The following is a 9,859-nucleotide window of genomic DNA, read 5'->3' as shown; positions in this document are numbered from 1 at the left end:
AATATTGGGGGGCCAGGGATCCAGTATTACTAAAACCTGTATATGCGACTACTTTGAATTCCCGACTAGATAAAAAGTATATGTATTGTTATTCTACATGATTAAAAAAATATCTGCAATCTATATCTTTATTTTTTTGTGGTAGGGGTTGGGGCGATATTGGATACCTCTAGTCAAAGAGCACCTCCATTAAGCAAGCATTTTAAAATTTCCCTTGGGTGCTTGCTTAATACAAGTTCTACTGTATTAAATCGTTACCGAGCATTGAATATATATAGCCTTTGCAGCTCACCGCCTAGTATTAAAAAGAATAAATCCTATACGCTACGGGCCAATGTTTTACACCTTGACCCCGGAATTCAAAAGTGAGGTACATATAATGACCTTACATATGTGACCTTGAACTGGGCCCTCCATCTCATATTTACTTAAACACAGCTAAAAACGCAAAGACCCTTGTAGAATCATGTCCAAAGGGTCACGGTGTTGGCTAAGTAGATAATTGTTAGTGTTTTACTAAATTCCAAAATACCTATTTAAAATGCCCTTTTAAAAATATATCATTGATCACTTGTTTAAGGCAGTATGGTATATTTTATATCTTGGTCACGTGTTTATGGCAGTGCAGTTTGTTTTGACAATGACAAGTTACATTTACAAACCATCGTATCCTCACCTCGAATGAAAGTATCTTTTCAGGCGCGTGTGTAGAATTTGATTAGGGGGTGGGAAGGCTGAGACTCGACAGGGTATAGGAGTTTCTCCCCAAACAAAATTTAAGAATTATCCTTGCAAATAAGGCCATTTCTAAAGTAAAGTCGTCCTTTTAAATGCATAGACTCTCTCCCGTATAAGCTCGGGTCCCATGTACACCCCCCGCCTGCTTTCAATATATTGAAATGTGTATTTCTATAATTCGACAAGAGTCGGAATTAGAACACAGGAATATTACACACGGGATATAACAAAAATAATTCATTTTGTTCAAGTTTTATTCAGATAAGCATTTTACTTTTTGCTCAAAGTCTTAACAACAAACATGTATTCGCAGTAATATACACTAAGCGCAGACAATTGTAATAAAATTAAAATATAAGCAAATCGATTCATTGCCAGAAAAAAAAACAACGGCAAAATGAAGCAACAGCATAGGATAAAATTAGGCTATAAATTCTTCTTTATATAAGTCATCTAAAACAGCTTATTAAATTTTACAATTGTATGAAATATGTAATTGAAAAACAGAAAAATGTATTTTAACAATAAAACTCTTTGTTTTCACCGGCAGCTATTTATTTTCACCTTAGTTTTTGTCGAATGACCCGCTCAGGTTAATTTCCAGAAACTGAAAACAAACACAAGTAATATTAAATATAACAAGTAATATTAAATATAAAAACTAAACACAAATACAAACAAGTTTTGATACGCCCATCCCCACATAGTCTCGGACACTTAGAACATCCTAGTCTTCAACGTACGACGGGTCTGGGTAAGTTGTCAACGTTTTAAGCCTAGCTTATGTCGCCCTACGACGCGATAAAACTAACGGCAACTAACAGCTTATGTCGCTACGACTGAATTTATCCACGACTGGACGCGACCAGTTGATCATAGTCGTAAGCGCGCTCATGTCGGCCGGCGTCAGTTGCATAATCGGAGCCACAACTGATCACATGACTGACACGTGATAACCTTCAAAACTAACGGCAACTAACAGCTTATGTCGCTACGACTGAATTTATCCACGACTGGACGCGACCAGTTGATCATAGTCGTAAGCGCGCTCATGTCGGCCGGCGTCAGTTGCATAATCGGAGCCACAACTGATCACATGACTGACACGTGATAACCTTCAAAATTGCCTCATTCCACTTGTCTCCCGCCCTGGCTACCACGTGACTAAATAACCGAATCTTATTGGCTACGTCAGCGAAGCGCCGACTTAAGCCAGTCGTAGGTGCGCTCATGTCGCTTGCGACTAGGATCAACTAGTTGTCTCCAGTCGTAAGAGTAGAACATGTGCGACTCAGAGAAACTGGAGACGACTGGTTGCCGTCCGACTTACACCAGTCGTAAGAGCGCTCAGGTCGCCCTCATAGTCACGACTGATCAGTTCCACTTGATCGTAAACCAGTCGCCGATTTCGAGTCTCCGTCAGTTTTATCGCTGTCGTAGGGCGACATAAGCTAGGCTTAACGAAATTCTATGGATAATCAAGGACATAACAACCCAGATATCGAGATTCTATATTGTAGATGAATTATTATTGCGAATATTAATCATACTGGCAAACTGTTGAATCAGTAATCGACCTACCTGTGAATATTTCTAGTTCACACATTTGCAAATATTGCCGTGATACTGAAACAAACACAAATCTACCCGATAGTGATGTTACAGGTGGTTGATTACATTTCTCTGTGGTATAAACAGACCGTGCTGTTGATGTATGGTCTTTATAACATGGTGTAGCTGATGTAAAACCTGCTTCATCACAGCCACATGTAGAACCCAGTCTAATCTCAAACTCCTTCAGTCTGTATAAGCTGTAAAAATCAAGAATATTTTAATTTACTGATTCGAACATAATTCACTAGATTTACATTTTATGGGAAAATAAGTTGCTTCTGACCAAAAAACTAAAACAAACCCAAACACATAAAACGGAAACCCAAATCAAATGTTACCAGAAAAGCTATAGTAAATATCTTGCCATATACTCTCTCAAATCCCTGAGCAATCCAAATTAAATGTCAATTGTTTGCGGCCAGTTCATGCATCCAGTCTTTATTGGGAGTACAGTTTGACATTTCACTTCCCCCCAGACATTTGTCTTGATCATCAAAAGGGTCTCATTACAAATGAACCTTGAGAGCAAACAGATAACGATGCCGCACTCTGCTTTTAAAATGTTCATGGCGTCTTAAATATTGGATATTTTTTTCAGTATGTTAACACCAATATTGATGAAATAAACCAATATTAAATTCTAATTCATGTTTTTATGTCAAATATGGAATTTGAGATTTAGCTACTTAAAATAGTCCTATCTCAGCAAAGCTTGCTGAAGGGAAAAAAATATTCATACAACACAAAAAATCATAAATTGAACAAAAAAATAAATGTATAACAAAAAAAAAAACATACAATGAAACAATTTTAGTATCCCTGCTCATATTCTAGTAACATTTCAAGCAGACAGACTAAAATGACACGACAACTTCCTTATTGGCGAAAATTACGACTGATCAGAGAGTGGCGGAAATCGCCAACGTTGAAATTTACCTGCAGCAGGTAAAATTGACATTCTGAATATGGTGACATAATTACTTCCACTATTCAAACAATTTACATAACTTTTCTGGTAACCTTTAAAGGCGCAAAATATCAATTCTTTGCAATCTAATATCGACGAAAATGGGTCAAAACTTGAAAAGTACATTTAAATGAAATGGGGTTTAACGTCCTACTGTTCTGCTCCTAACCTGGGCTAATGAAGACGGGCATAGACGAAAAACCGAGGTCCCGTGTATACATTGGAATGCACGTAAAAGATCCCTTGGCAGTTGGAATTCGATATAAGAGTAGGAAAAGTACATTTAAATGAAAGCATATATTTTTTCGACAATGATATGCTAAGACCAATATTAATTGAAATGAATGAATACCGCTAATAAATTATATGTTGTTGTTAATGTCAAAGATTATAGATAATACTGAGTTTGAAATTTACATTGTAGTTACTTATAATATCCCTATCTCAACATAGTTTGCTGAAAAAAGCATACAATGAAAATAAATGTATAACAAAATAAATCATACAATGAAACCAACTACTAAAATTTACCTAAACCAGTCTCTTTCAATCCAGTTTTTTTCGAACGAAAACACACTGTGACTATTGACACTAAATCTAAAATCAAAGAAAAAATGGCTTAAGTAAAGTAAATGTACAAATTCAGAGAAACAAGTCTATCCCAAACAAATGGTATGCTGATAAAATTATTTTATTCAATCTTGGAATTTTAATAGTAATACTTCAATATGAAACACCATCAAATAAATTGAGATGGATGGGGCTCATACTGATCACTATGCAATAGTAATACATATAGGCTACTTACTCTGAATCATCAGAATGACTATAAACGTCGCATACTGTCAAATTACCAGCAGGCCTATCATGAACTTCGACCACCATTACTGGCCAGATGACTTTACAGCCAAGAAGTTTGGCACATACATAAGACCCTATAAAGTAAAAATTTACCTGTGTAATTTCATGTAAGACTTATCAACTAAATCGATGTACTACTATCAAGTTCACAGTACATTTTTAAAGAGATAGAGAAATGGGGTTTCACGTCCACCCGACACAAACTAGGTCATTTCGGGACTAACATATGCTTTAATTTTATTTCACTAATTCGCTTGCGCGTAGGGGTATTTAGCAGTGGGAGGAAACCGGAAGACCCGGAGAAAACCCACGAGGTTGGACAGGCGACCTTACTCCTTGTCACGTACAACCCTGGGTTCGAAACCACGCCAGTTTACAAAATGGCAGGCTTTATGATAACCACTCGGCCATCCAACATTTTTAAACAGCATAATCAACAGATCTCAATTGTCAGTAAGTGGGTTAGAGAAAAAAAGAATAGCTCTTGCTATATATACAGAACTAAGTACTAAATTTACAACCCTGACTTGTTTCTTCAAATTTAATACTGTAGTAATAGGTAATATTGACAGCCAACAAGACAAACTTACTAGAGTGTCATCTGTCAATAGCTATCGTTTCAAAGAAATTCTATAAAATGGGTCTAGTTGTAAAGTCACACATTAGTAAAATGTGAATTTATATGGATAAAAAGCCGCCTTCCCACTTCTAGAATGTGCCAGTTTTCATAAACGAGTCGTCGCAAGTTTGAATTACTTTCCGTTCGCGCCATGAAGTTTATCAACCACTATTTACACCTGATGCATATTTTTAAAACAAACAACCAATCAAAAACACTCTAGATAATATTACGCCTAAGTTTTTATTATTTGTTCAACCGTTGTGATTTAATATTGTCCCCCCCCACCCTCCTTTCCTGGCTATGCCCAGTGTTAGGTGGTGGAATAGGTCCATCGCCCCTCCTCAGCATGTCGTAAAAGGCGTTTATTGGGGAGAGTGGTCGGGTGGCCGATAGGTGTTACCTATCAGTCTGTCATCAATAGAGTTGAGGGTTCGAGTCTCGTTCTCTGCCGGATCTAAGTGACAAGGTGTGGGAGTAGCCTATCCGAACACGCAGGGTTATGTATTTACCCCTGCAGCGCAAGTACTCCCAGCGCATAAACAGATAACATGTGGATTGGTGCAAATTGACCAGATTTACGGTGTCGACGTGTCATAAAACAATATTCATTCATTCATTAGCTTTCCTGGCCATGTCACTGCAATAATGTCAACCTCCCTGTATTGGTTTGTTATCAATGGGGTTGAGAGATCCAATCACATTTTCGATGACCTCAATGACAAAGTACAGTATTAGTAGTCTATCTGTTCACGTATGGGTTTTCGGGGATTCCATGCTGCGCAGGTTCTCCCAGCACGTGAGCATATCATACCCAGAATATGGTGTTGTTCTGACATAAAACAACATTCATTCATTCATCCCACATGTACCAGGTCTGCCAAAAGTTGTCTAGTTCATTGTTAAAAGTAGGCTGCTCCATACAAAGCCTATTATACACTAAAAAACTGTTGCATAAAGAATTTTGTGGGGTTTTTTATTTAGGCATATGTAACCAGAAAACGAATATACATTCTACTTCTAGTTGGTTTATGATATCCATGATATTTACAATTTTCCATATCTTTTTTAGGGCGACTTAGAGAAGCAGCAATTAAGAAAGAAGAAACCATTCTCAGGTACATCAGAGATAAAGACTGTGTTGCTGTTGAAGTTCGGTACCATCTACGATGCTACAAGGATTATGTTCGATTCCTAACACGAAAACCCACAGTTCAGTCGTCAGGGTAAGTTTATTTCCAACTTGTAGTAGTTGTTGTGTCCTTGTGGCTTGTTGTTATATCTACATGTATTTTATATCATAGGCCTAGATAGGCAACTAGTGGGTGGGAAGGGATTTATATAGCCAAGTGGTTACAAAAAGGTCTGTCATCAATGGACTTGAGTTCGAATCCCATTATCAGCGACCTCAATGACAAGGTGTGGGAGTAGCCGATTTACTCTATAGTATAAGTAGTGCTGGTATATTTAAAAAAAATAACCAAACAATATATCTAAAGATAAATAATTGTGTAAATACTTTTCCATTTGTTGATTTTAGTACTTTGTTTAACTGTTTGTTTTATATGTTTTTATATTTTACATTCTAACTATTTAAGCATTAATTATTGCACAACTGTTACAGCAAAATTTAAATAAATTACTGATATAAGAGTTATTAAAAATTAAAAAAATGTTTTCTGTATTTTAAAAAAATATTGATATTGAAATGTTGTTGTAAATTGCAATACACGGGCCTAATTTATATCTATTTAAATCTTTAATACTAGTCATTAAATAAAAGATTAATGTGTTAAATTTGTTTTCATTCTTTGTTTGGTGATAGGGTGGGTTGCCAATGGGGAAATTTGGTCTTTGTTCAATATTTATAGGACATTTATAATACGAGTTATCTCCCCTTTTAGCTGGGACCCCTATTTGAAATATCACGTTTATGCATTGTTTTTTTGGTTGAAATCAAATATGTCTATGCAATTATCAAATTTATGTATGATTTCTGATAATAAATTAAATTCAATATCAATACAATGATACTGTATTTTCATAAATAGACAAAAACATGCTACGATGTGCAACATTACTGCTTTGTGGGCGCTTATTATTGGTCCTGTGCAAATACAAATTGAGATATTTCCATAATCTTTTTTTCAAATGTTGCTATGCATTTTGGCAGTACCCACGAAAAAGAAAGCATTCACCTGCAGTAATTTTATCATCCAAAATCACGACGTCAAAGTCATGTTAGACAAGCATGATAAATTGACCGAGACCCTGGGTAAATGGGTAATATTTTAAAACTGGCAATATCTGAAGGTGGGAATATGGATTTTCCATCACTAGAAACCTTGTATTATAAGAAAATGGCAACGTTTTTTTAGACCCGGGGGGGGGGGGGGTGCAACAAAAAAATCGATTTCTAAGCACATTTTCCCTATACAGACAACACTCTTTTCAAAATGTGATTAGAGTTAGATGCATCCATACCAGTTTAAAACTGCAAACATAAGAATGTTGAACAAACCTTACTTACATTTTGTGAGTAATTTTTCAAATTTTATCAATTACACAAGTTTACAATTTATAATTTCTTCATAGACATTATACTTAGGCTGTGTTGAATTGAAACTATGTTTTTTGTCACTACCTTCGAGACAATCCAATGAGGGTGTGAGGCAAACACAACGTAAAGCGTATGACCATATCGATGAAGTTTAAATTGAAAAACATCGTGGATGAATTTATTAAACAGATTTTAAAATTCCATAACTTTGGATCTAGATCTAATTAGAATATTTTGATGAAATAAAAAAATACAAATATTTTTGTAAAAAGAATTTTCTGTCATTTGAAACTTTGACCTTAAGGGATGTAGAGTGCGAGAAAACTTTTATGTAGATTTTCCTCAATCATATTTCTGAGTATTCACTTGAAATGGCGAACAAACAAAATGGCGAACAGACAAAATGGCGATTCTCGGACTGAGTGTCACTCAGGGAAATTTATTGTGAGGTGAATTGGACTCGACAGAATTTGGCGTATCAGAGTGGGAAAACATTTACCTATATTCAACAAGACATGCATTGTTAAACAAAATATACTACCTCTCTCTCTCTAATTATTTAAAACTCTATTACTCTTGTAGTAGTAGTAGTAGTATCCTGGTGTTTTAACGTCTGCCATGTAGTTCTACCATGTGATTCTTTTAACCTTCAACCGCGAAATGAGAATATACCACGTGTACTGCAGTCTCGGACACCCAGAACTCCACCCAGAACATACGGAATTTACTTGTCTGAATGATTGAGACTAGCTGTACTCGCGCTTCATTCTACTGCGCGTGTATAGATCAATAGTCTTGATTAACAAGTCGTTTAAGAGAGATAACTCCAATTTTGAGCCGAGAATCACGGTAATAACTTGAGGTTTCGAGAAACGGGGTCCTGAATTATAAGTGAATTGGCGGGGGGGGGGGGGGCGTTCGGTGGTTGGGGTGGCTGAATGGTTAGCACCTGCCCGCTGTATCATAAGGTCTGTCATTGAGTCAACTGGCGTCGTTTCGGTGCCCCTGTTGTACGTGACAAGGAGTAAGGTCGCCTGTCCAACCGCGTGGGTTTTCTCCAGGTCCTGCGGTTTTCTCCCACTGCTAAAAACCCCTACGTGCAAACGAATTATTGAAATAAAATTAAAGCATATGTTAGTCCCGAAATGACCTAGTTTGTGTCGGGTGGACGTGAAACCCCATTTCTCTATCTAACTGCATTGAATCCACAGTGCAATCTTTAACATTCAGATAGTAGTCACTTTCTATGGCTTGAGAAGGCTTAGAAGCCATTCAACTTGACAAAAAATCGCTTTGTTCACTGCTCATTAGACACGCCCGTACACATTGACGGCCTAATTAACTCTCAGTAACTGGATTACATGTGCTAGCCGCAACTCCCAGCCGGTAAAACGGGTAAATATTATTTATAACACCCCAATAAACAGAATGATTGATTTTTTTACTCATGTCCTCGTGCAAGCTGCGATCGATACCACGCCACTTGACTTAGTGATAGAACTTATAATCCAGTTAACGCAGAAGTTAGCCATTCCAGACGAAATGTGGTCTTTCTCCTGAAACACGCGCATTAGTAGTTATCTCCCTTTTAGTACACGTCATAATATGGTTGACTGATTCAACGAGATCTTGAAACGGAGAAGTAAATTAGTGAAGTCAAATCTGAATTCATTGAAAAGAAATTGCGCTGGGTTGATGTGAAATGGGTGGAAAGATGTATTAAAAAGGAATGGGTTCGATTATATTGAACGGGCTACTAACAGATGCCTATTCACAGGTGCGATCCCACTACTGCCGGACACGGAGACTTTTGCCTGCTGCATTTCTGCCCTGGGCCGTTTCGTCCCTCCTTAGACAACCTGGATACTACGGGCTCCCCCATTGAATCCATATTGATGCCTGGCTTAGTGCGGACACCTGATCGACATAGCACACCTGAGAGCAGGAATCCCATTCTCAAACCGTCCTCCATTCCAGGCCTCTAAGTAGCTAGATTACAGGAGCTCGCCGCAACTCCCAGCCACTTCAGTTAAGATTAAGTATACTAATAAACTTCACTTACATATTTCGATGAAAGGAAGCTCCTTCGACCACAAGACTATTATTACGACACAGATGCGAGTCTGTTGTGAAACAATTTAAAGATGCATTACGAGACAGAGTAATAATAAAAATATGTACATCAGCGGCCGTGGTTGTACAATATGATTCTATCTGTGAACAGATCTTTATTGACTGATTCAACGTGATCTTGATACCCATAAGTGAATTTGTGAAGTGAAATCTGAATACATTGAAAACAATTTGCGCTGGGTTGATGTAAAAATGTGAAATTGGTGGGAAGATGTATTAAAAAGGAATGGGTTCGATTATATTGAACGGGCTACTAACACATGCCTATTCACAGGTGCGATCCCACTACTGCCGGACACGGGGACTTTTGCCTGCTGCATTTCTGCCCTGGGCCGGTTCGTCCCTCCTTAGACAACCTGGATACTAC

At 37.3% G+C, this 9,859-nt stretch overlaps 1 long non-coding RNA gene across 1 annotated transcript; it reads right to left on the bottom strand.

The window, feature by feature from the left end:
* Positions 1-974: 974 nt before the first annotated feature.
* Positions 975-8,026, bottom strand: LOC126822466 (uncharacterized). Its single transcript, XR_007680829.2, has 5 exons — positions 7,901-8,026; positions 4,128-4,254; positions 3,851-3,916; positions 2,320-2,549; positions 975-1,345 (listed from the first exon to the last, which is right to left on the bottom strand). It is a non-coding gene; the product is annotated as an uncharacterized LOC126822466 (long non-coding RNA).
* Positions 8,027-9,859: the final 1,833 nt, after the last annotated feature.

Source organism: Patella vulgata, chromosome 5 (genome assembly GCF_932274485.2).
Source record: "Patella vulgata chromosome 5, xgPatVulg1.2, whole genome shotgun sequence".
NCBI classification, from domain to species: Eukaryota; Metazoa; Mollusca; class Gastropoda; family Patellidae; genus Patella; species Patella vulgata.
This window is presented reverse-complemented; position numbering and strand designations above follow the sequence as displayed.